The sequence below is a fragment of the Crinia signifera genome, chromosome 1, assembly GCF_055691185.1.
Source record: "Crinia signifera chromosome 1, ASM5569118v1, whole genome shotgun sequence".
Classification (NCBI taxonomy): Eukaryota; Metazoa; Chordata; class Amphibia; order Anura; family Myobatrachidae; genus Crinia; species Crinia signifera.
The window spans coordinates 446,853,388-446,881,076 of record NC_139217.1 but is presented as its reverse complement, the minus strand read 5'-3'; the positions used below and the strand labels follow the sequence as shown (position 1 = coordinate 446,881,076).

Sequence of the window (27,689 nt, the reverse complement as noted above, 5' to 3'; positions counted from 1 at the left end):
GCTGCCTGCATCCCAGCATTACCGCACGTGGAACACATTCCATACTTGCCTACTTTTGTAAACTAGTTTCAGGGAGATTATATTTGTTAGTAGAATTCTGCACAGCGCCCCGTTGAGGGGGCGTGTCATGCTCCTCCCAAAGGGCGTGTCTAGTTCCATATATATGGAGAGATTGTGAAGAGAGATTGTAAATGTGGCACCTAGAAGCGTGGGTGTGTACTGCTACATCTGAGAGGAATCTTTTACAGTGACTTATATCGAAACGTAGATGAGCCCAAAGCAGTTAGTAAGAGATACTGTACTTGGTAAAGTGCTGGGAAATGGTTCTGATGGTTCAATGTAAATGTAACTGTCTCTCATTCCTTTTTCCCTAAAAATGTAACAGTGTAATGTGGGCTAGGTGACATGAGGGAGATTGCTACACTAATGAGGGAGAGAGGGAGATTGCTGTTATGTCAGGGAGTCTCCTGCAGAATGCAGGAGGGTAGGCAACTATGACACCTTCCCTAAAAAATAATAGCAGGGACGGGCAGAAGATTGTCCCCTCCTCTGATCAGCAGGATATGCCATCATAACGAAAGTGCCCCTATGTCGGAGTGCAGCAGTAGAGCACAAACATTGTTCCTGGACTTTGACTACTATAGCACTGCTTGTTTCTCCAGCTATCAGTAAGCACTGCCTGGTGTCAGGGCTGTAAGAGGCTGGCTCTCCCTGTACTGCTACACATTTACTGTTCTAGTGATCCACAGTCCCAGTGCTCCTGTTATCCTGCAATTCTTGGTACTGGACCCTGCGTGTCTGAACTTTGTGTTCTATTTATAACAGCTCCTGTGTTACTGTGACCTCGCATCCAGCGTTTAGCAAGTTCCTGATCTCTCCCTGGCTTACACTGCAATCGTCAGACGCAAGTGCAGTGTGTGGCATTTCTCCACTGGAATCAGGGCCTTATTCTGGACGATTTTCGCTGCTTACCGAATGCAGAAACACCGCTGGCCAGTCGAGGAAATGCCCGCCCCCCTTCAGCGTGCAAATATTCGCCCCGGCATGCAGATGGATGTGTAAGCCATTCCTCCCAACTTCCATTGGTGGTCCAGTGGGACCCTCGCGCGGCCGACATTTTGGGGGCGTGACCTCACGATGAGAGGCGTGGCCTTCACATGCATCATTTGTCCAACGCCCCCTGTTTTGCTGCCTCTGCCTGAGGGGACTAGAGGCTGTGATCCCCCAAGCCAAGCTCAGCACAAGCCTCTCAGCCTCTGACCTCTTGTGCAAAATCTCATGGGACTCCCAGTGATGCACTGCACACTTGTGCAGTCAGTGTGCCTAAGATCCCGATGCTCAGCACCATTAATCATTGGCAGATAGGTAAATCTGCAGCACTACCCCACTCCCTTTAGCTTAAAAAAAAAAAAAAAATGCATAACAACCACAATGGTCCCCTAGATAGAGGGGGACCCATGGGTACTGCCCATCTGAGTCGTCCACCCCCCAACCCCCCCTTAATCCGCCCTGACCCCTGCCCGTCCATGCTGGAGTGATTGCCCCGGTAAGTATGAAATCGGCTGGGGTGGCGAATTCAGCCCGCACGGAGCCGTTCTGAATCGCCCCACTAATTGCATAGAAGGCAGGCTCACCAGACAGCAGTTCTCTTGTAACATGCCAGTGCCATAGATTAAAATGTCATTATAGTCTAATCAACGCTAATAAATCTAGAACACCATTCATTAGTTGTTTCTGTATAAATTAGAGCCTTCATTGTAGTATAATTTGGTGCGCTATGTTAATTTATTGGATAATTGCCCTTTTGAAAGAAGACTATATAAATGTTCCAAACACCAGTAATTGCTGCCAGGTGACGGGGAGGGGGAAGGCTACGTCCTAATCCACCCCCTCCATATAGGCTGCCAATAAAATGGACATGATATTTACTGTCATGCCACAATGTCTTGGCAACAGGACAAAAATCTGCATTAAATGAATAAAAAGGTTTTACAGTGGTGTGTTACAAAGTGTAGATGTGTCCTCATACATCATTGCTGCAGTAGCACCCAGCATCTTCTCTCTGCGATGTGTCCTCATACATCATTGCTGCAGTAGCACCCAGCATCTTCTCTCTGCGATGTGTCCTCATACATCATTGCTGCAGTAGCACCCAGCATCTTCTCTCTGCGATGTGTCCTCATACATCATTGCTGCAGTAGCACCCAGCATCTTCTCTCTGCGATGTGTCCTCATACATCATTGCTGCAGTAGCACCCAGCAACTTCTCTCTGCGATGTGTCCTCATACATCATTGCTGCAGTAGCACCCAGCATCTTCTCTCTGCGATGTGTCCTCATACATCATTGCTGCAGTAGCACCCAGCATCTTCTCCCTGCGATGTGTCCTCATACATCATTGCTGCAGTAGCACCCAGCATCTTCTCTCTGCGATGTGTCCTCATACATCATTGCTGCAGTAGCACCCAGCATCTTCTCCCTGCGATGTGTCCTCATACATCATTGCTGCAGTAGCACCCAGCATCGTCTCTCTGCGATGTGTCCTCATACATCATTGCTGCAGTAGCACCCAGCATCTTCTCCCTGCGATGTGTCCTCATACATCATTGCTGCAGTAGCACCCAGCATCTTCTCTCTGCGATGTGTCCTCATACATCATTGCTGCAGTAGCACCCAGCATCTTCTCCCTGCGATGTGTCCTCATACATCATTGCTGCAGTAGCACCCAGCATCGTCTCTCTGCGATGTGTCCTCATACATCATTGCTGCAGTAGCACCCAGCATCTTCTCTCTGCGATGTGTCCTCATACATCATTGCTGCAGTAGCACCCAGCATCTTCTCCCTGCGATGTGTCCTCATACATCATTGCTGCAGTAGCACCCAGCATCTTCTCTCTGCGATGTGTCCTCATACATCATTGCTGCAGTAGCACCCAGCATCTTCTCCCTGCGATGTGTCCTCATACATCATTGCTGCAGTAGCACCCAGCATCTTCTCCCTGCGATGTGTCCTCATACATCATTGCTGCAGTAGCACCCAGCATCTTCTCCCTGCGATGTGTCCTCATACATCATTGCTGCAGTAGCACCCAGCATCTTCTCTCTGCGCATCAGGTTCTGCTGGAGTACTCGCTGTTTTTATGTCTTTTATATAAATACTTGCCTACCTGACCCTCTCCAATGCTCTGTTCCTGGACTTCCCTGGTAATGTATGATGGCCATCACCTGTGGGGAGCTAGGTAATTGATAAGAAAGGCGTTTCACCACAGGTGATGGCAATCATACATTACCAGGGAAGTCCAGGATCAGAGCATTTTCTCCCTGAAGCAGAGGGTCAGGTAGGCATGTATGCTTTTGTTTTGAAAATGCATCTTGCTAGGCGGAACTTGTATATCTGTGTTTGACTGAGTCTCTAATGCTGCATTTGACGTGCTGCAATGTAGAGGCCGCAGCTTGTTTTAGTCTTTTGATGTAGCTTAGCAGCATTGTGTTGCAACGAAGCTGGCCGTACACTAGAACGACCAGCTTGCGATACTGATTGTTTCACGATTTCCCTTGAACTCCCCGGCAGCTGTGGACTCACGATTTGGGGCATTTTTGAAACATGATGTGCCAATAATGACTCGTTGTGCGATCCAGCTGCTGCATAAGAACGATCGTCTAGCGGTAAGGTGGGAGTGCCTGGGAAACTGCCAGTCAAATGAGGCCGGACGTAGGATCCATCGAATGCCCAATCGCATGTGCAAAAACCAACTCACGATCTGCACCCAATCAAAACTGATCAGACGTGCATGACGTATGGTCTGAGGATCAACTTATCCACCCGTGGGACCGCGCATCGAACAGATATACCACACCATTCGCACCAGGCATCTCAGGCTGCATTGCATACTGAGTTTAAATGTATGAAGACATGTCTGTATGTTTTATAAGAACAAGGTCTGCAAAAATACAACATCCTAAAACCAAACATCATTTTGGCCTACTTAAAAATGGGTTTTCTTGGTTGGTAACTGTTAGATATTATGCGTGCACAGGTGTTGATATTGCAGAGTTATATTCACGCACAGCAGCAGATGACTCAAACTATAAAAAGCCCAGTTACTTAACCTGGGAACGTGGTGTTGGTTCATTGAAAGATAGCAGATACAGCCGTACTCACTGTTACGTGTACACTAATGATGAGAGAGAGCTTGAGCATAGTAGGGCTTCATTGAGCTCACCAGCCAGTGAGCGTATACTGCAAACTGGTTCAAATTCAGGGATGATGGACAGTGGCGTCAAGAGGAGGGTGTTTTATTTTTACCTGGGACCGGGTCTGCTGTGTGCGATGAGGATCCTGCACCGCGCACAAATTATGGTCTTTTTTCCCACCTCCCGGAGGCCACACCCCCTCCATTTTACCAGGACCCAGACGACCTGTCGGCTCCCCTGATGATGGAACAGCTTGATATTCAGGTATTAACCGGGTCTCTCACAGGACCTGGAGATTTCGGTCTCCCACAGAGTCTCACTGAAGCTACAGTATATACACATTCGGTTACAAACGATAATATGCAAACAAAATGTTGTTATGTCAGGTTGTTATCGTGTATATCATTTAAATATCATCTAATGTGCACATGGCTTTACAGTGAAAAGGTACGATTGTCCCTGTACATGCTTATTTAAGATCTCAGTGGCCATCTTGGGATAGGGCATGAAGCCTCCCCGGAGAACAGGAAGACTGGAGTCTGCACACTAGCGCACTCCTCTTCCAACACTAATGCATTATTCCCCTGTCAGAGAGATTATGTAAAAGGTTTTGTTTGGTAACGGCATCTCTTATTATCAGGGCGATCTTAGCCTTGACTGAAACATTCTACCTTTGTTTAACTCGTATGAAAATAGGGATTTATAGAGAAACAAGGTTTTCAACGCATGATGCATTGCATTATTGATATCTGGTATGACAATGTACGGAGACATGTTATTTAGGTTATTAGGCTGAATGTATAACTGATTTATACTCCTGGTACTGTTATTGTTTCCCTGGACAGGAAGCTTGGCGTCAATAACATTGGGAAGTGTAACAACTCCTGTATTTGTCTTAATGGGAGTTATTGTAGGTGAGGGACATAGTCTGAATTCCTTATAGGATAATGGACCCAGTGCTGCTGTCCTGGTGGCTACAGCTACGGATTCCGCTTGTACAGTGAAATGTATTAGTTGCTGTGTACAGTACATCATCTCTGGGTTGGAATTTCATGTCAAATCAAAGTTAGTGAGATGACGTAAGCAGACCTGCGAGTGGGCCTTTGCTTGGGTACTGCAACCACTAAGTGCATCGGGCAGTGGGGACAGCTCACATTATATCTGGTTATATTAAAGGGAAAAGATCACTATAAATGCAGGAATATTGTCCATTATTTAAGCTGCTTTTGCTGTTTGCTGCTGTGTTGCAGTGAGCATAAGTATTGTACAAGTGCAGAGTACAAATGCATAAAACTAAGATATACTGTACACTATTACCCTATTAATAAAAGACAATATCTGATAATAATGGCAATAAGGAGTATCCACACACACCATTACAAATGCTGAAATCCTCAGGATCGTGAACAGTGTGGCTTCTTCGTGGCACGGGATTATCCCCTTAGTCTGAACGGTTCTGGGAAAAGTCGAATCTGCATTGTTGAAAACGGATGCCAGATTGTCGAATCCGCAAATTTTTGAGATGACCCATCTTGGCGTGCCGCTCGCCGGGACATGGACTCGTTCACACTGTGGTCACAGTAGCCAGATCATCCCCTTTAATAAGCGCACATTTGAATTACACAGGTTCTTGATTACTTTTCAAATGTAATGACAGTTGGTATGGTTGGGAGGTGACAGAGTTCAAGAGTTCATACCAACTGTCATTACATCTGGAAAGTTTGAAAAGTAATCAAGAACCTGTGTAATTTAGTGTTCATTCTAGCACCCGCCATCTTTGAAAACCCATGCAGTTCCTTTTCCCTGCCTGGGGTGTCGCTAGCACAGGTCTGGTTTGCACATCAGTGCTGATATACAGACCGCACTGTGCTAGAAGCAATACAGCAGACAATGACACCCCAGGCAGGGAAGAGGAACTGCATGGGTTTTCAAAGATGGCGGGTGCTAGAGTGAACACTATAATTTATATGTTGGGCTTATTAAATGGATGATCTGGCAACCCTGACTGTGGTGCGCTTCATTGTGCCCCGGGAGCCGCTCTAATGAGCTCAGCTTGCCTGTCTGCAACCAGACAGTGCATGACTGTCAGAATGCTGATTGGTCGATCGCTGGAGTTATTTACCAATCAGTGTGCTTACAGCCATTCTCTGGATGGAAGCACGTGGAGAGAGCCTCCACATGCTTCCAGACCCCCCCCCCCCCCCTCCCCGTTGCATCTTTGTCCAAAGCCTAAATGCTGTTAAGATGGCCCTGCCTATATTTTATGGCTGCATAGCACAGAAATGGGCATTTTACACCCAGTAATATTGGCGCATGTTGAGATGTAACATGTTTATGCTCCTGGCCAGCGTGTATACATGTGTGCGTGGTTCTGTCTGCAGGAAATCTGCTCCGTGCCCCTTTCATGTTCATGGAGGGATTTCATACTTATTTACACTTCTAATTACAGTATGTTTTAACTATAAAAGTTGATGTTTTTCCTGCCAGACGGTCACAGAAGAAGCCGGTGCTAATTTCATTGTATTTGTGTGCTCTTCTTTGTCTATATTTTATGTGAGTTTGGCTCTTATTGTATAATGCAAACCAGGTTGTTTCTGTTTGTATTGTACTGTAACAAATCCGATTAGCGGGTCCTCACATCCATCGTGCAGCCGGGATCACAGAATGAAGGCGCGACGTGCTGCAGAATTCTAGCAGTACCGGAGAGCAGGATGATGGCTCTGTTGCCGTATTGTGTGCATGTTATGTATGCATGGTGAAATGTAATAAGGATGATTCCTGCATCCTGCCAGAATATGATCCAGCCTCTGGGAAACCTCTGTTAGTACCGTGCTGAGCATCTTCCTGGGTGTTTACCTCGGGATACATCGACCCTAATTAGGTTGACATGCACTGGGTTGACCACTTAAGGTCGACAGGGAAAGTCAACAGTCAAAAGGTCGACCTGATTTTGTCACGTTTCTATTTTAGCCGACATGTGCCGACAGGCGATATTTCATGCCCTGCCACCCGCTACGGCATGGTGGGAGAATCAAATAGTGTTGTGAGCGCAGCGCACCACCGTACCCGAAGCATAGCGAGCGCAGCGAGGCACCTTGACTGGAATATAGCGAGCGTGGTACACTTTGATGGTGTCCATGTCGACTATGTTGACATTCCGGACAAAAAAAACCCCTCATGTTGACTTTTTTGACTGGCGACCTTGCCATTGTCGACATAATGCTTGTGTTGACCTTCCAACAATGTCGACCTTAGCCATGTCAACCCATTTGAGGTGTCGACCTTCAGTGGTGGACCCAATGCATGTCGACCCACTGACCCGTTACCTCCAACTGTGCTGCATATATTACATGTACTCGGCAATACCCAGATACAAGACGTCTCTGCTACATGAAGCTGAAGATCTGAGGGCATCCGAGAGCCTGCAGGCATATAACTCTCTGCAGGAAAGGTGACTTATGCTGCCCATACACTTGTGAGATATTGTATACAATCATTCGATGTCGACCAATTCTGGCCGATAAATCGTATGCATTTTTAAGGGACTTTTCGACGCGATGCGCGGGCACGCCGTCGAATGTCGTGTCGACAGATATTATGTGCTGCACACAATATCTATCGAATTGTAGGAGCAGTCGCATGTGGTTTTTAACCACATGCGATTGCTCGAATACAATCCGGGGGTGGGGGGCAGAGGGGACGTATTCAGCGTTATCAGGATTGGTGAGCGGGGGCCCTAAGGACCGCTGGCGGCGTACCTGCGGAGTAGTGTAGCGCTCGCAGTAGCGCTTGAGGGAGTCAGTGGTGGCGGGAGAATTTTTTTAAATACTGGGCTGCCCTGTGATTGGTTGAGAGAGCTCAGCCAATCACAGGGCAGCCCAGTGTTTTAAACTAATCTTCTGCCACCTCTGGCTCCCGCCGCCCGCAAGCGCTACTGCTAGCATACACTACTCCGCCGCCCCCTGCCCGCCCTCTTCCAGCACCCGATGTGCCATCGGAAGATGGCATTCGACATCGGGTGCTGACTTTTGCACCCAAAAATGTGATCGGATTCGATGGACATCGTACTTCGATGTCTCATCGAATCCCATCGCATATGTGTATGGGCAGCATTACTTTAGGGGAGAACCACATGCAGCTGCCCAGGGTTTATTTGACGTGCTATATTTAAATTGAATTCATTAAAGAATTGTATTGCATATGGAGTTTATACGCAGGACCTTCTAAACCGCATTGGAGGCACTTGGCATAGAAATACCCTCAGTCCCCAAAACCAACCATTCACAGGAATACATTGAAAATAAAAATCATAACACACCTACAGTCCAACACATTCTCTCCACACTCTTCAGTACAGTGACCGGCTGTCAGCACTCTGATTGGTAGATACCTCCAGCCATCCACCAACCAGCCTGCTGACAGCGTTTGGCTGTCTGGCTGCAGTCTGCCTTCTCAGAAGCTCTGGTAGCACCAGTCTAAAGGCCCCCACACACTTAAAAGAATTTTTGGCCGATTGTCCGATTTCCGACCGATCGGCCGGAAATCGGACAATCGGCCAAAAAATCGTTCTAGTGTGTGGGGGCCATAAGGGGTGTCTGCCCCCAAGCCTGCTTAGAATGGTATGGGCATCTGGCCAGTGTACCCATACATTAAGATGGGATGCAGTCAAAATCCCGACAAGGACAAAATCCCGACATTTAAAATCCCGACAAGGACAAAGTCCCGACAAGTTCAAAATACTGACATATAGAATGTACTGGTGAAACAGTCAACATGACTTTCGGTCGACAGGTCGGTATTTTGTCTTTGTCTGTATTTTGACGAATCCATTAAGAGGGCCCTGTTACATTTAGGATATTATAATAACAGTAATTCCTGATGCTTGTCCATGCTTAGCACAGAAATGGGCATTTTACACCCAGTAATATTGGCGCATGTTCAGATGTAACGTGTTTATGCTCCCGGCCAGCGTGTATACATGTGTGTGTGGTTCTTTCTGCAGGAAATCTGCTGCGTGCCCCTTTCATGTTCATGGAGGGATTTCATCCTTATTTACACTTCTAATTACAGTATGTTTTAACTATAAAAGTTGATGTTTTTCCTGCCAGACGGTCACAGAAGAAGCCGGTGCTAATTTCATTGTATTTGTGTGCTCTTCTTTGTCTATATTTTATGTGAGTTTGGCTCTTATTGTATAATGCAAACCAGGTTGTTTCTGTTTGTATTGTACTGTAACAAATCCGATTAGTGGTTCCTCACATCCATCGTGCAGCCGGCTTATAAATTGCTAATTTATTTGATCATTGTTATTGCAATTGCTAATTATATTTACAGCCTAATTATCTGCTAATACAAATTGCAGTAAGCGGAATCCTTCTTACTCTAGTGTCAATGTATTTCTATATGATAGCGAACATGCAGGCAGGGATATATCAATATAGGATGTGGGACCAATGTTAGACAGCACTTACATAGACAGCCATTACATCGACACCATTAGTTCGACAGCTCAATAGGTCGACATGCTTTTAGGTCGACAGCTCATTAGGTCGACAGCTCATTAGGTCGACATGTTTTTAGGTCGACACTGCCATTAGGTCGACAGTGTCTACGTCGACAGTCAAAAGGTCGACATGGTTTTTTTCACTTTTTTGGCTGAAATGTCGACACAGTCGACATGGACACAGTTTGAAGTGAACCGCAGCCCCTCGCTTCGCTCGCTATGCTTCGGGCACGGTGCCTCGCTGCGCTCGGCACACTATTTTATTCTCCCTCCACGCCCTAGTGGATAGTAGGGCATGAAATACCGCCTGTCGGCACATGTCGGCTCAAAAAACAGTGAAAAAAACCATGTCGACCTTTTGACTGTCGACATAGACACTGTCGACCTAATGGCAGTGTCGACCTAAAAACATGTCGACCTAATGAGCTGTCAACCTAATGAGCTGTCAACCTAATGAGCTGTCGACCTAATGAGCTGTCGACCTAATGACATGTCGACCTAATGGTATGTCGACCTATTGAGCTGTCGAACTAATGGTGTCGATGTAATGGCTGTCTATGTAAGTGCTGTCTAACAATAGTCCGGATACCATCAATATACTCATCGTGAATGGACTGTCTAGTCTCTGACAGTATCCCGCTGCTGGCACAGGTGGATGGGATAGGCTTACATCTGGGGGATATAGTGGCGGTGAGGATTTTATAGAGGGGAAACCAGCTGCACAGGCCACACACACAGCTGATGGTCTGAATGATGATTGGATATACAATTTGTAAATACCCCTTTCGCAATGCTATGCCGGGTTGCATTTGGGATTTAGTACATGGGTCCAACACTGGTATGACCTGTCTGAAACCACTTTAAAAAAAAAATCAGGAAGAGCGGTTGATTGTGCACAAGTACTAAGTAACAGTTTAAAATATAAATGAATTCAAAGTGGTCAGGTGTGTAAAAAAAAAAATAACAATTTAATAATAAAATATTAATATATTAAAAACATATATTAAGCAAAAGAAAAAAAGGACATTCAGATCAATAGTCTCCCTTTGTTTTCCAAAGTGCAATGCGGGGGGGGCGGTTTGGGAGGTGGACCCTCTTTTCAGGAGCCTCCCGACCATTGCAGGAGTGTAGTAAGTGTGGATGAAAGGTATTCCGCATTCCACATAGTGGTCTTTTCAAACACCAGTCTGACCCTTATTAGGCAGCTGTATAGAGGTAGCCGACTGAAGAGTATATAGTGGCGTCAGGGCCTTAACCGGTTATGATTACTGCAGCCCAGACATGTAGCCTGGAGCAATCACTGTAACTTGTGTATACTTTGGTATCCAATGCAGTCATTTCCTTTTTCTCTTTAACCCACTTTGTTTCATCTCGATCCGTCCACTTAAAGTTGTGCAATAAGAAGAACAAACTTTATTGGCATCCTCAATGCAAGAAGCCGGTGTAACGCCATGTGCTTGGTCGGCAATGGGTGTACGAGGGAGCCAGTATTCACTTGAATAGGATAAACTACATAGCAGTCTGTGCCGATGCCATACAGTGACCTTGGTGGGAGGAGCGGTGGTGGTGCTGTATAGCACTTGGTGGTTACGTGAGCCACTCCCACGTGGCAGGGCCCCTGTGCAAAAAATACAATGGTAAACCCCCCCCGATTTTAAACGATTTCATCAATATATCTGTATATACAGTACGCCCTGTTGGCCTCAAATCTGGCACCACTTATAATGATGAAAACCTGTGGTCATGTAAAACACACACTACCCGGAAAGACTGGCTGGCATGGTACAATGGTACAATTGTTAATGCCTGAAGAAGCACATCTAAAACAACTGTGGGAGTGGCCAAATGGAAGGACACTTACAGAATACAGGGAAGGATTTGTAGCAAAGCTTTGGGCTTAGTGTAAAATTAAATAAACAATTGGTATCATTGTCATATGCTGAAATGAATTTTAGATGATTACATAGTGCATATTATACACCTAAACTGCATTTTTTTTCAGGGGGGTTTCTGACAATACCAATTGTTTTAGCTGCAAGACACCAAGGGCCTGATTCATACTCGCACACAAATCTGGGAAAATCTCTAGTTGGCGATTTTTTTTTTTTTTACAGATCTGAGCATGACAGATGGTCTCAAAGAATACAATATTGGCAGGTATTCAATGCGGCAGGCGAGGGGGTTAAACAGCGAGGATTGCAGAAAACCAGCGATCCTCGCTGTTTAACCCCCTCGCCAGCCTCTCGCCCTAATCAACATTCTGGGTAATTCCCCAAAACAGTGAGACCCGCGGCTAATGCAGGAAACTCGCTGTATTTAGCCGCGAGTCTCGCTGCTTCTGGAGCCGCATACGCCAATTCCCCCTCGTTCAAAAAATGGAACGAGGGGGAATTGGCGTATGGGGGGGGGGGGGTGTGTTGAATACTGACAGTGTGAGTGGTGACAGCGAGCAGGAAGCTCTGCTCGCTGTCGCCGCTCGCCCACAGCATTGAATACCTGCCTAAGTCTGAATGGATGCACCAAGATCCCATACCACTTCCTCTGATGCTGCCTCTTAATGGCCCTTATTCTAGTTGATTCGGACAGATGCGTATTTTGGACAGGAACAGAGAGTTCTTAGCCCCGCCTACCGTGCGGATCGCTCACGATTGCCGTAAGACGCCGAGCGTACGGACCGCAAGTGGATGTTTCATGTGAACACCTCCTCCATCTGTGGGAACCTCCCCTAACCTCCGATGGTCGCTGACCATCGAATGATGGACCGAGCGGTCAGGCAGCACCGAGTGCTCCAGAGCACTCAGACATTTTTCGGTATGAAAGCAGGGATATGGGCGGGCAACTGACATCCGGCTATGTTATATGTCCGCCCCCCCACACGTGCGTCTCGGCCGCATTACCATACCTACGCCCAGCGGTTTCATGGTAACGCCCATGAAACGCGGAGTGTACGCATATGGTAATGAGCCCAAACAGCCCTTCACGCCCCTTTCCACCCCCTGCTCGGGTTGTACCGTATGATCGTTTTCTGCACTGACCTCACTCCGTGTTCGGACGTGCGAGGCATTCGCACATGCGCAGATACGCCTCCGCACATGCGCAAATACCAAACATTGGCCACCCGACCGCGCACACAGCTGTCCGACTCAATCAGAATAAGGGCCATTATGTATTTATATAGCATGGAATGAACTGACTTCCGTGCTCTTTAGAGGTGGAGTCTCGTGCCAAAAAATGATTTCCTATTTGGCTCCCTTTTATTCATTTTTTTTTGCACCCTCTATTAAAGCGTTTCTTAGTAGGGCAGTTCATTTATCTACTTGCTTGGTATCATTTAGAGGGCGCTACCTCCATTCTAGATTGTTAGTATTGTTCTGGTGTAAAGTGTTTGTTATCTTATGATATCTATTGTTCCTGCAACACTACAGTTACCTAATGCTACTTATCATTGTTCTCTCATTTCCTTTACTTGTATCGCTCTTCACCATGGGCCTGATTCAGACCTTCTCGCTGGGCTGCGAGTGTTCGTCGAAGAACAGTGAGCAGGTAAACGCCACTCTGACGGAGCCCCCCCCCCCCCCTTGTGCACTTGCACACAGGGGGAATTCCCCATAGAATAATTCCCCCACTGCTCTAGACAGACTCAGCGCTGCAAAGGCCGTGGGGAGAAGGAGGCCGCCGATAACGTCATCCGCCCTCGCTCCTTCCCTCCCAACGACTATGGAAACACCTGCATTTTATGGGGCACTCCTACAAAGCGATGTGTTTCCGCCCCGAAACACCCGCAAGGTGTCAATCACAAAGCGAGCGAAGGCAAGCCATCGCTCACTACCTTCGGTCGCACGGCTTGCGCACTGTGTATCGTGTGCATGCGGGGTTGTTCGATAATTGCTCGGGCTGTGAATTCGCAGCCCAGCGAGCATGGCTGAATCATGCCCTATGTCCTCTCTGATACCCTTAACCCATACTACTTTATGAATATTTTACCGTGTTCCATTGTATTTGATATTACTTACATGGGCCTATGTCACCTGTAATAGAATGTGACTGTTCTCAATAAAAACACACACACAAATAAAAGCAAAAAAGAAGCTGCAGATCTGATATGTGGCCGGGTAGTTCCGGCACCGCTGACGTAATGCTGCGGCATGTTCTCATTCCTTGTCGCAGGGCCCCAGCATTGCCACACGTGCACACTCTCCGGTGATAAGGGATGGACTTTGGAGTGGACGTGCTCGGCAGTCTCTTTCTGCAAGCTGGCTGTTCTGCCACTGGAAGGAATCACATGTGAAATTTGACCATACATAATGGTAATCAGTGGAAATGTCGGTGATTATACTGAAACAGCAGCGTCATTATAGTAATGAGCCTCTCTACAGAGCGTTCTTTGTTCCCGCTTCGCGTCTAGTCCTAACTATACTACTACTGTGCTACTCCATCCGCCGCAAGACTTTCAGTGTCCAATGACCTTAAATGCCAAATGTAGAGAAACACACGTGTATGGGCGCTCAGGGACTCGCCAGTCATACTGCCCATGTGCATGTCACAAATATCATACAGCTGGCAGGTAGGATCGAGGGCCTTATTCTAGTTCACTCTTTCTGACAAAATCCTTCTTAGATGGACAAAACCATGTGCACTGCAGGTGGGGCAGATGTTACTTGTGCAGAGAGAATTAGATTTGGGTGGAGTTTTACTTCAAAGTGAGATCTATATTGCAGTGTAAAAATAAAGCAGTCAGTATTTACCCTGCACAGAAACAAAATAACTCACCCAAATCTAATTCTCTCTGCACATTTTACATCTACCCCCCTGGAGTGCACATGGTTTTGTCCATCTAAGAAGGAATTTGTCAGAAAGAGTGAACTAGAATAAGGCCCCTAATGCTTGTGGCGTGTGAATGAGACTTTGGATTTAGGCTGCCCGGCTGGTGCTGTAGCACAATGTACATACAGCAATGGTTCCATCATTTTCAAGTTACATTGGCACAGCCATTTAGCTGTACCAAACTGTACCCCCCCCCCCTCAGTTTATAGACTAAATTAGGCCTTAATGTTAACTGGCACCTACAATGCCTGGTGCACTAGCACTGGACTGATTTACACTAGTGAGATTTGGCCCGAGCTCTCTCAGCCAATTAGTGGCTTCCCATTCATTTGTATGTTTTTTTTTCTTTGCAGCTTGTCTCCCGGCTCCTGGCTCCCCTGCCCAGCACTCCGTGAACTCCACCCCCACCCTTCCTCCCTCCCTCCCTCTGGGCGAGATGTATCAAATGGAAAATGCGGTAAAACCCCGGTTTTACCGCATTTTCCAATGTATCAAAAATGATACCGCACTGAAGGGTATCGCCACCTTTGGGTGGCGATACCCTATAGAAGCCTATGGGCTTCTTTTCGCCGCCCGCCGACGCAAACCCGCCGCCTCGCCGACCCCCCCCTCTGGCTTATCTTCCTGAAGGGTCCTCCTGGACCCCAGAAGGTAAGCCCTGCCTCCCCCTAGTGAAGCAGCCGGACATCCTTCTGGCTGCAGGGGGGAGGAGGAAGCGCCGGGGACAGCATGCATAGCTGTCCCCGGTGTAAGGGGAGAGCGTGGCGGCAGGGAGGTGACGGAGACCCCCCGCACACCAGTGTACAGGTATCGCGGGGGGCCTCCGTCACCGCACCGCGATGCCAGCCGCATATGTTAGTACATATGCGGCAGCATCGCGGCGGGAGGGCGGCGATGTATTTTAATACATCCCTCCCTCTGCCTGCATCTCTCCGGAAATTTCAAGTCGGACTAATGTATGGGGGCCTTTTCATGTATATAGCATTTCCATTTTCTCCGGAAATAGTAAATGTGCCGTTAGTGGCATTCAAAAACAAGAGCAGAACCCCAGCAGAAAGCACAGTAAAATATAGAGGTGAGATAAGTGCGCTGAGATGTAAAAGTGTATTGATTAGCACTTAGTGCAGCATTCAGTGCTACATAGGGATTACATGGGAATCAAAGGCCAGCGTCTTGACTGTAACCCCTCAGGCCACATCCAGCAACCTGAACAATGTTATCTCTGAGGTGTATGATTTGAGCATATCTATATAATGGGAAACATTCTGTTTCTTAAAGCAGTTATAAACGTACATCATTTTGTTACGCTTCCTGTAAACCATTGTTTGCCATTGGCTGGAAGAAGTGCCATTCCCAGTCTCTCATCGCTGTTTCCCAGTCATGTGATGTAGGTGAGCTGACTCCTTTCATTCCTGTTTTACAGAACAGTCCCTGGTTTGAGGTTGTCCTTCAGGAGTATCGTAAATGACATCTGCAAGTGGCTGTGAACCGGAGCCCGGCTGCAGTATGTACAGTCACTTTCCTCTTTTCATATGTGGAAGATTGCGCTAACAGAAATGCTATGTTATGTCTTGTACAGATGTGTCCTCATCAGTGGCGGCTCCTACCTTATGGTAGTAGGGGGGCTGGTGCTGGCCGCGATACCGGCACCGCCACTGCTCCTCTTAGTCCCCGCCGCTGCTCCTCAGGTCCCTGCCGCCTTCACTGAAGCAGTGTTCCCGGCACCTGTACAATGATGACAGGCGCCGGATCTGGTGCATGTGCAGTAACGACATCTGTACTGCGCATGTGGCCAGCTTCTATGGGCTGCTTCTGCAAAGGCCCATAGAAGTGAAATTTCAGTCCTCGCACCTGTATAATACAGATGACTGATGCGTGCGCAGTACCGACGTAGGTACTGCGCATGCTCATACCCCTGGTTCTATGGACTGTTTTGTATGCAGCCCATAGATACCAGAGGCATCCCAGAGGGAGGGAACACCTTCCAATGGGACTGCCTTGGGTGACTGGCAGGTCAGACTACCAATAGGAAATCACTGCCAGTCACAGTGAAGGCAGTGCATTCTCACAGACTGCATCTGGATTCATTACAGTAGAAGATTTTACCTGGGGGGGGGGGGCTGCAGTCCTGCATGCACAGACGCCCACTAGTGTTCCCTCTAAGCCAGGGCTGGGCAACACCGGCCCTCCAGATGTTAGTGAACTACACATCCCAGGATGCTTTGCATTAGTTTTGCTATGTGGCCATGCTGAAACTGATGCAAGGCATGCTGGGATGTGTAGTTCATCAACATCTGGAGGGCCGGTGTTGCCCAGCCCTGCTCTAAGCTGTGCGCATGTGCGCACACAATTTGTTGAGCATGCGCACAGACAATACAACAGAGTGCACAAAGCAGCAGTGGTCAACTTTTTGCAGTTATGGACTAAATTAATGTATGTTTCACCCATTAACTACATCATGTGCTGTGTTTTGAATGTTTAAATGTTTTGAATGTTTAATATCATTTTGAAGAAAAGTTAACACAAATGCTGAACGTCATTTTCCAGTTATATATAAGTGACGCACAAAAAGAAATATTTCCTTCCAAAGTTGCACAGCCAAAATCTTTTGCCGCACACAGCCTTTGTAAACTTAGAGGGAACATTGACGCCCACCCCGTCTTTGTCCAGGCACTCGTAAATAAAAGTCAGCATAGACTGATTTTTATTTGCGAACGGGTGGAACAATCATTCAATGGTCACGTGCGAATGAGTGTGTGAGTGTACACCTCGTTTGGCGTGAGTTTGCTCACCTGGTGGGTGAACGTCACCCCTACTATTTCCTATGGAGGCAAAAAAACAAAACCTGGTAGATATAATGTATCATGTTTCTGCCGCTATAAATGTTAATCCTGTATTTGATGTTGTTTGTATTAGCAGTGAACACTTTGTAACCTCAGTAAAGGAGGGCGAGGTGATCCAGAGGGATCCGTAACTTGTCACTATGTATAGGGTTCGATGTGGCAGCTGAGGGATATTATTGCTATGTCTTGTCCAAGTTATTTTCTTTATCTGGCAGTGACATGAGACGCCACTTACGGCTGCGATTATTTTCTTTTCAACAACTTTACCCCACTGAGACCTTTTTCAAACAGGACCTGTGCATTAGAAATGTTTTACCGCCAGACAGCTAATTATCTTGTTTCAAACACCGCAGGGTGTTTACATGTAATTGAGTTTGCTCTTGAAAAATTGTATTGCATCTTTACAAATAGATAAATCCCTTTACAGCAGCAATAGAATGCAGGCTGATTGTTTGTATATAACCTTGCAGGGGATAATAGGGCCGGATTGTATCGAGGACCTTATTCTGGTTGACTAACAAAGCTGAGAATTTCGCAGTATTGGGGTTCACCAAATGCCATCCGCCCCCCCCCCCCCTGCATGCCGTGATCCCCCGCAAGTATGCGAATGGTTGTTTTGCATAAACATCCATTCGCAGCTTGCATGCGGGGATGAAATCATTCCATTGAGCTCTGAACCATGGATAAGGGTTAAAGGTTAGCTCCACCCATTCCTGGTTAACAGCGTAGAGAAGGGGGAATTCATTCGGAATCGACTATAGCAGTCCTCTGATTATCCCTCAGGCTGCGATTTTGCAGCCCAGCGAATGGGGCTGAATCAGCCCCCAAGTCCTGTTATGCCGTAGCTGCGATTTTCTATGTGTTTACAACCAACTCCTGTTCCTTCATAAGTTGCATCTGCCATGCAAATAACACAACATACTGTATACAGAATAATACGTCTCGGCAATGCCCGTTGCTTTGCGCCACATGGTGTATAGACAGCCGTGTTTTGGATTTAATAAAATCACCGCATTAAAGGGGAGATGTACTAAGCTTTGACGAGGGAGAAACTGGCTAAAAATGAAGCCAATAAGCTCCAAGCTGACGTTTGAAAAATGGCAGTTACAAGCTGTTTGGTAGTTAGTCTCTCTCCTCTTTATCACTCTTCAAGACTCACGGTGCACCCGTTATGGGCTGCATTGCATTGCAACATATGTGTTTTGCATTCGATTTCCGTGCGATGCGATCCGCGGGCAATACAAAAAGTATGTGCAGCACATACTTTTTGTACTGTGCAATGCGATGCCCACGGGAGCGCGCATCGCTTTGCATCGCACGGTGCTATCGCACTGTGTATGGGCACTCACAGTTCATCCATCTAGCCCTTAAAACAGAGGTGGCCAAACCGGTCCTCAAGATCTATCAATGGTCCACGTTTTGCATATCCCCTAGCTGGTGCACAGCTGTAGTCATTACTAACTGTCACATGTCCCATATCCCCTAGCTGGTGCACAGCTGTAGTCATTACTAACTGTCACATGTACCATATCACCTAGCTGCTGCACAGATGTAGTCATTACTAACTGTCACATGTACCATATCACCTAGCAGCTGTAGTCATTACTAACTGTCACATGTCCCATATCCCCTAGCTGGTGCACAGCTGTATTCATTACTAACTGTCACATGTCCTATATCACCTAGCTGCTGCACAGATGTAGTCATTACTAACTGTCACATGTCCCATATCCCCTAGCTGGTGCACAGCTGTAGTCATTACTAACTGTCACATGTACCATATCACCTAGCTGCTGCACAGATGTAGTCATTACTAACTGTCACATGTACCACATCACCTAGCAGCTGTAGTCATTACTAACTGTCACATGTCCTAAATCCCCTAACTGGTGCTCAGCTGTAGTCATTACTGTCTGTCACATGTCCCAGATCACCTAGCTGGTGCACAGCTGTAGTCATTACTAACTGTCACATGTCCCATATCCCCTAGCTGGTGCACAGCTGTAGTCATTACTAACTGTCACATGTCCCAAATCCCCTAGCTGGTGCACAGCTGTAGTCATTACTAACTGTCACATTTTCAAACCTTCTGCATTCATTCCTACTATAGATCCACAGGTTGCCTGAGATACAGGAACTGATGGTAGATCTTGAGGACAGGTTTTGCCGCCCCTGCATTAAAAGTTCTATGGCAAAGATCACAGTCAAGGTCCAATTCAGACCTGTTTGTTAGGATGCGTATGTTCAGCCAAACACGCAGGGACCACCCCGCGTTTTTATGGGCTCGTCCATAAAATGCTGGCTGTTCCCAGGCTCCAGCCCCCTGACCACCCTTTTCCCTCCCCTGACCGTAGGAACGATTTGGCTTGTGTGATTCTTGCCTAAGGCATTCGCACCGTCTTAAACGGGGCCAAATTTGGACCCTAACGAACAAAATAAATAAATATGTTTAAATGCTCAGTTGTTATATTCATCCTTCTTAGAATTATATATGTTACAGGTATGTACAACCTATCTATTCCCTGGGGCGAAGCGATAAACCTGCACATCTATATTCCCTGGGACGAAGCGATAAACCTGCACTGTGTGCTCTCACTGCGGCCTACCCTCAACCCCGATTGAACTGTACTGGAATATTTAGCTTGGGTAAACACACTCTGGCTTGGAAGTGAAGCTACATTTTCCCTGCATAACCGCACTCTTCATTTTTGTGCTGTGCAAAAGTCTCCATTCTAGAGGGATTATTAAATATGGTTTTGTTCTCTGCCCAGTTCCAAGAGGTGAAAGAACTCTCTCAAGCAGAAATATTATATTTTCCATGGTTATAAGTGGAATAACATCTTTTCTCTATACTTCAGATCTCATCTAGTAAGTTTGTTCAATCATGTTGCAACGCAGCTAACATCTGATAATTAAGTGTTTAATTATAATACATTAGGTGCCATTGCTGAGCAACTTTTGTTAACGGCTTTCAGCGCAATTCAGTGGTTGCCGTTAGACTTTAATTCTCTATTGTGGGCTCTCTATTGTGTGGTACGGCAGGAGGTAGGACATGTTTTGTCACGTTTGCTTTTATGTAACAGTAAAGCTGTAATTGGGGTTGTTCATATTTTGTCAATATTGCTGGAAAATTGAGCTTGTTCGGAACTTGGTTTTAGCTTGTGCATAAATTGCAGATTAAAGCGATGAAGTTTTCAGTAAAAGCTTTGGGAGACAGTCTCACTGCTTGGTAAAATTAGTATGTTCATATTTAGGAAATATATTGTTACATTTTTTTAATATCATAATGTTTTCTTTTTTTTAATGACTTAGTGAATGTGTTTATGTAGAATTTTTTTGGAAATTGCAATCTTGTAAAAAATATTTTTGGGGTATACCTATGCGTGCCTTTTATATTAAGGAGTAGCAGTGCTGTCAGGAATTGGGTCCCCCTGTGTACGGTCTCCACAGTTCCCGCCAATGCCTGTAAGATTCATGCCACTGCTTCCTCCGCCCGTTTCAGTGCAGGGCAGGTGATCGCTGATGTCAGAGGGATCAGTGGATCCTAGTGGATTGCTGGTTGGGCAAAAGCTCAAGAGATGCTGATGACGCTGCAGGGAAGCTGGCTGGTTCATGTCCATGGCGGGGGAAGACTTCTTCCGCCATCGGGAGACTTCTTCCGCCATTACCAATATTATTTTCAAATACCCCCAACGGCCAAAATATCGACATTCTTAGTATGTCGACATTCACCATGTCAGTGGACACTGCTGAAATGTTGTCATGGTAGAATGCCAACAAACCATTTCCTGGTGATCTAATGGTGGCTTACCCAGTCTTGATGGCAACGGCAGCTCCTGGGTCTTGGCAGTCGTGTGAGGAGCAGTACCAGAGGAGCCTTGGGACAAGCAATGTTCCGTTGTGTGGTCCACCCTAGCCAGAGAAAATAGAGAATCCATTAGTGAATCAGGGATTTCCAACATGTCAACCCTGGAATCACCAGTACAAGGAATTGGGGCAATACATCTTAAGCTGGCCGTACATCAGGACGACCTGCATATGACCCTGATCATATACAGGTCATGGAGCATTGAACGAGCCATCGAGCACATACAGTTGTTTGACTGACCATAATGAAAGCTGCTGGATCAGACATGCAGCACGTCTGACCTGAGGGCCGACTTAACAACCTGCGGTATGTGCACATAGTGATTAAACACCACACGATGTGAAAACAATCCGTCGTATGACCAGTCGAGATTGGCCGTTTAGGTCCAATCTCGTTCTGGTGTATGGGCCACCTTTGGTAAGGACGAAACTGGCAGACTCTCGCCATTGCAATCCATTTTAAATGCTGCTGCTAGGCTGATCTTCCTAGCAAGACGCTAATTGTCTGCTGATCCGCTCTGCCAGTCCGCCAGATATAGTGAACATGGGAAGCCATATTTCATGCTGATTGTGTGATTTTTTTAGGGTTTGCGAGCCCGATGCGCTGCCGATGCGCGCTCCCGTGTGATTGCAAATCGGCAGTCAAATAGAGAGGGCAGCCAAGACTATATAGTGCAGATCTGCACTATATAGTCAAAATTGTGAGAATAGGGTGGGGGTATTGGAGTGAATTGCGCTGCTGGTAGATTAAAATAAGTAATAAATTAGACACACTATATGGCTGAAAAGATGAATGAGTAATGGACACACTGTTTGTAATTTGAATTATTTTATATGAGAAAATAGAAAATTAGCAATACATTTACAGTAAGTAAATTAAAACATATTTAATTCTGGTACAATAGAATTGTAAGCAATATATTAAAACTATGGAGTTGGAATCCCAAATTAAATGGAGATATCTTGATATTTAGTAGCAGCAGACTTTCAGTGGTATAGTTCGTTACACTAGTGTCAATTTTATAGACAGATCACTTTTGTATACAAAGTGAGAAACAAAGTGTCCAGGTCATAAATGGACTGGTTTTGTTAGAAAATGGTAGTGATAGTAACGATTATGAACATGAAATTGCAGACACAGGTATATATTCGAATGCTCACCCTTAGTAGTCACACTTTGTACATAGGATTGGAGTGGAAATTCTCCAGCACTCGGTTGCCAGGTATTGATATGGGAGGGTGATGTCTCCACTATTAGATGCTCCTGGTGCTCCTCTCGGCAAACGCCGGTGTAGCCAGCCAGTGGTTCAGTACGGGTTACCCGCACTGACCACGGCGGAAAAGGAGTAATTTGAGATGTTATGTTTCACCGGGTGCTCCGTTGGATGGGGGTTCAGCTCCCCTGATGTAATGGATAGGGCGCTTGATGGAGCAGCTGATGGCCGGCAGCGGAGGGGGGGGGGGGGGAATACGCTGCACTTCAGCTGATTTGGTGAATCCAATATCGGTGGTGAGACAGTAGTGTTGCCTGTGCTGCTGTAGCGTGGAGAGCGGCTAGCTGAGGCAGCTGGTGACCGGCAACGAGCGGGGATGCTGTACCTCAGCCGGCTAGTGCATAGGGTAGTCGGCGGTGACCGGCACTGGACTTGTGCGGCTGAGGAGTAGGTCAGCGTGAGGCGGCAGGTATCCAGCAGCGTGTGGAAGCTGCGCTGCTGCTGTGAAGGCAGTCAGTGGCCGGCAGCAAGCGGGGATGTTGTGCCTCAGCCGGCTATTGTAATAAGCAGTCGGCGGTGACCGGCACTGGACTAGTGCGGCTGGGGAGTAGGTCAGCGTGAGGCGGCAGGTATCCGGCAGCGTGTGGAAGCTGCGCTGCTGCTGTGGAGGCAGTCAGTAGTCGGCAGCAAGCGGGGATGCTGTACCTCAGCCAGCTATTGTAATGAGCAGTCGGCGGTGACCGGCACTGGACTTGTGCGGCTGAGAGGTTCTGGTCAGCGTGAGGCGGCAGGTAGCCGGCAGCGTGTAGAGAGCTGCGCTGCTGCTGTGAAAGAAACTGAAGTCTGCTTGCGTGGATCTCCAGGTGAAAGTAGGTTGTGACGTCAACGCGTTTCGTCCCCTTCAGTCGAATGGGAACTTTTTCAAGACGTCTTCCAACTTCTTCCACACGCTGCCGGATACCTGCCGCCTCACGCTGACCTACTCCTCAGCCGCACAAGTCCAGTGCCGGTCACCGCCGACTACCCTATGCACTAGCCGGCTGAGGTACAGCATCCCCGCTCGTTGCCGGTCACCAGCTGCCTCATCTAGCCGCTCTCCACGCTACAGCAGCACAGGCAACACTACTGTCTCACCACCGATATTGGATTCACCAAATCAGCTGAAGTGCAGCGTATTCCCCCCCCTCCGCTGCCGGCCATCAGCTGCTCCATCAAGCGCCCTATCCATTACATCAGGGGAGCTGAACCCCCATCCAACGAAGCACCCGGTGAAACATAACATCTCAAATTACTCCTTTTCTGCCGTGGTCAGTGCGGGTAACCCGTACTGAACCACTGGCTGGCTACACCGGCGTTTGCCGAGAGGAGCACCAGGAGCATCTAATAGTGGAGACATCACCCTCCCCTATCAATACCTGGCAACCGAGTGCTGGAGAATTTCCACTCCAATCCTATGTACAAAGTGTGACTACTAAGGGTGAGCATACGAATATATACCTGTGTCTGCAATTTCATGTTCATAATCGTTACTATCACTACCATTTTCTAACAAAACCAGTCCATTTATGACCTGGACACTTTGTTTCTCACTTTGTATACAAAAGTGATCTGTCTATAAAATTGACACTAGTGTAACGAACTATACCACTGAAAGTCTGCTGCTACTAAATATCAAGATATCTCCATTTAATTTGGGATTTCAACTCCATAGTTTTAATATATTGCTTACAATTCTATTGTACCAGAATTTGAATATGTTTTAATTTACTTACTGTAAATGTATTGCTAATTTTCTATTTTCTCATATAAAATAATTCAAATTACAAACAGTGTGTCCATTACTCATTCATCTTTTTAGCCATATAGTGTGTCTAATTTATTACTTATTTTGGTCTACCAGCAGCGCAATTCACTCCAATACCCCCACCCTATTCTTTCTTTCTATGTGAGTCAAGACAGACCCACAGGAGTGCATGCTGCAGCTGTATAAACCTGCATATACAGAACTTATAAAAACAGTATTTTTTCTGATACTGCCAAGCGCCGGGAAGTGTGCCTTAGAGTGTTCCTAGTTTGGGACCCTCTATTACACACCTACCCCCTGTCTATAGTCAAAATTGTGCCTGTGCATGCATGCCGTGCGATGCGAGTCCCGATGTGATCTGATTGCATCGGGACTCGCATCTCATGGCATATCTACCGTGGGTGAGAGATGTGCAAAATATCCGCTAAAATGGTCAGCTCACAGCAACTGTTCTTTTTTTGGGTGCAATATTTAACTGACCTTCAATTAAATAATTTGGCTGTATTTGTATTTATTTATGCTGGAAGAACAGTCGCTGGCATTTTTAGCGGATATTTTGAGGATCTCTGACAGCAACGTTGGAACTCAAAAGCTTAAATGGGTATGCACCGTGCAATAAAATACTTTCTTAAATGAACATAACTACATTTAGCTCATGGGGAAAAATACTTTGCGATACTTACCCTGCTGCAGCTACGTGACGCACCTACTGTATGTTAATCTCAGGTGAAGGACCCATTCATGCTGGATCAGTTATCTAAGCTCTCCAGTTTCTTTCAATTTACTGTTACTTTAATGTTGATGCTGAAGATGTTTCCTTCCCTGTAATACAGTATAAAACCATAAGTGTTACATAAGAGGTACTGGATTAAATGAGAAGCCTTCTACGAGCAGTAATTCAGGCAGGGCAGTACTTCCAACTCTGATGGGAAAGTCACATAGGAAGATCACATCCACACAAGTCAGCTTAGCACAGTCAACAAGACAAAATAAAAGACACAATGGTACTGTCATGCCACTGTTCTATTCAATTGCGGTGTTTCACCAATTTTTTTAGTTATATTTCACCAATGGCTTTTCACCTGATTTTTTCTTTAGATGAAAAGGCATGCGTGAAAAATTACACAAAACCAGTGAAAACTCAAAAATGGGAGAAAACATTTAGATTTGCCATTCCGCATGTTTTTTCCGCCCGTAACAGATTTTTCACCTTAGCAAAAAATCTGCATTTTAATTGAATAGGGTGAATCAAAAATTCTCCCCCCAAAAAACGTAAGTGACCTATTTTTTTCATCTAGGTAAAAAAAAAATCAGCACTTATTGAATACCCCCTTATTCTATATTACTATTTTGGAAACAAAAACATTACATACCGTACTGGGGTAAATATCGTTAACAATTTCCGTTGAGCTCCTGGACAAACTATAAAAGGCCTAATTCAGCATGGTTCACTATATAGATAAAAAACAGAGGACTGCGAGCAAAAAGCCACTGCCCAGTATCACCATTGCATGATTGCGAATGCATCGCTATTCGTTGTGTATTTGCAGATTCCCAAATCCCGAAGCATTGAAGAGCATCAAAGAGTACTTTTCCGTTTGTGCAAATGTGAGTACAGATGGACCGTTCTCACTGGAGCGGCTCCTGTCGTGGTCAGCACCACCCGCGCAACAGGAATAATGTGGTGCACTTGCATCGGAGATGCTCGCGTGCCCAATTCCCAGCAATAGACGCGGGAGCGTGCCAGGTGCTTGCGTGTCCACGTTGCACCAGATACACGATACGGGCAGCTGACGATGCGCCAGCAACAATAACAATGGTCCCATCTGTAAATCTGAGGCTTTCACTAATCTGCAACTGAGACAGGCTCTAAGTGGTCATCGATGACATCACAGACCCACCCTAAAACCGCCATGTGTCCGCGCCCAAATGCCGTCTTCTTGTCAGTGTAACTGCGCCTTTATTGTAGTTGTGAAGGGTTTTCATTTTCATTGGCGATTTCAGCATGGGCGATAATGGCTTGATTACCAGTTTCTCAAAATAGAGATCTATGCAGAATTAGGCCCCACACTAAACAAGTTTTACAAACAATATCATTCAACGGCCACATCGGGGAGCTGCATCTAGAGACAACAGAGGGGGGCGCTAACGACTTGCAGGATCGCGCATCAGTAACGATATAGTGTGTACACTCTAGACCAGGCATGTCCAACGTTGGCCCTCCAGATGTTGTGAAACTACACATCCCAGCATGCTTTGCCACAGTTTTGCTATTAGAGAATGCTAAAACTATTGCAAAGCATGCTGTGATGTGTAGTTTCACAACATCTGGAGGGCCAACGTTGGACATGCGTGCTCTAGACCATGGGTCCTCAAACTGCGGCACCCCAGATGTTGTGAAACTACAAATCCCAGCATGCTTTGCCACAGTTTTGCTATAAGGGAGTGTTAAAACTGTGGCAAGGCATGCTGGGATTTGTAGTTTCACAACATCTGGAGGGCCGCAGTTTGAGGACCCATGCTCTAGACGATAACTAGCTCTAAACTAAGATTATTGATTGCTGTTGGCAACCAATCAGATTCTATTATCTTCTAAAAGATGATAAATAAATAAATAGTAGATTCTGATTGGTTGCCCCTAGCAACATCCCATCTTCAATAGACCCCTAATGACTAAAGGGGATGCGGTTAATTTCCCGGCGGTCGGGATCCCGGCGGTCGGAATCCCGACACTGGAATCCCGACCGCCGAAATCCCGAAACTTTCTCCCTCCGTGGGTGTCCACGACACCCATAGAGGGAGAATATAATAGCGTGCCGAGCGTAGCGAGGCACCGGGCCCGCTGCGTGGCGAGCGCAGCGAGCCCGCAAGGGGGGGCGATCCATGTCCCCCCCTTGTCGGGATTTCGGCGGTCGGGATTCCAGTGTCGGGATTCCGACCGCCGGGATCCCGACCGCCGGGATATCATATCGGATCCGACTAAAGTATGGGATGATGATCACACCGATCAATACTGCAAAATGAGCTTTGCTGAGCCACTTTAGTGCCATAGGTCTGTGACTTTAATTTGCACCGGAGGCTCTGTACTTCGGAAGCCCAATAGAGATGACTAGGTTCCAATTATCGCCTGCTTAATTAAGACCTTAAGTTCTATTCCAAATTATTAGCTAGTCCTTTACAACCCTTAATCCCTAGTTTAGGCCATGCAGATCAAGTGGGATTTGTAGCGGAACATTCAGCTTCAAATCACCGTCGTCAGCCTGGTTTATTAATAAGATGCTACAGCAGAGGTTCCCAAACTTCGCCATTACAGTCCAGGTGTTAAGGATATCCGTGCGTGAGCACAGCGACTTAATTAGTACCACAATTCGATATCCTTCATGATCATAGCACAGTTCCATGTGTATATGAGTGGGGTACACCAGGAGTGCCCCTATATTA

At 46.5% G+C, this 27,689-nt stretch overlaps 1 protein-coding gene across 3 annotated transcripts in view; it reads left to right on the top strand.

The window, feature by feature from the left end:
* GHR (growth hormone receptor) overlaps window positions 1-27,689 on the top strand; it is a 292,432-nt gene that overhangs the window by 10,639 nt on the left and 254,104 nt on the right. For 2 of the 3 annotated variants that reach the window (XM_083154208.1, XM_083154187.1), the window contains exon 2: window positions 15,944-16,024. The exons of the other annotated variant lie outside the window; for it this stretch is intronic. The gene's annotated coding sequence lies outside the window, so the exon portion shown is untranslated. The remainder of the gene's footprint in view (window positions 1-15,943; window positions 16,025-27,689) is intronic. 3 annotated transcript variants of the gene reach the window in all.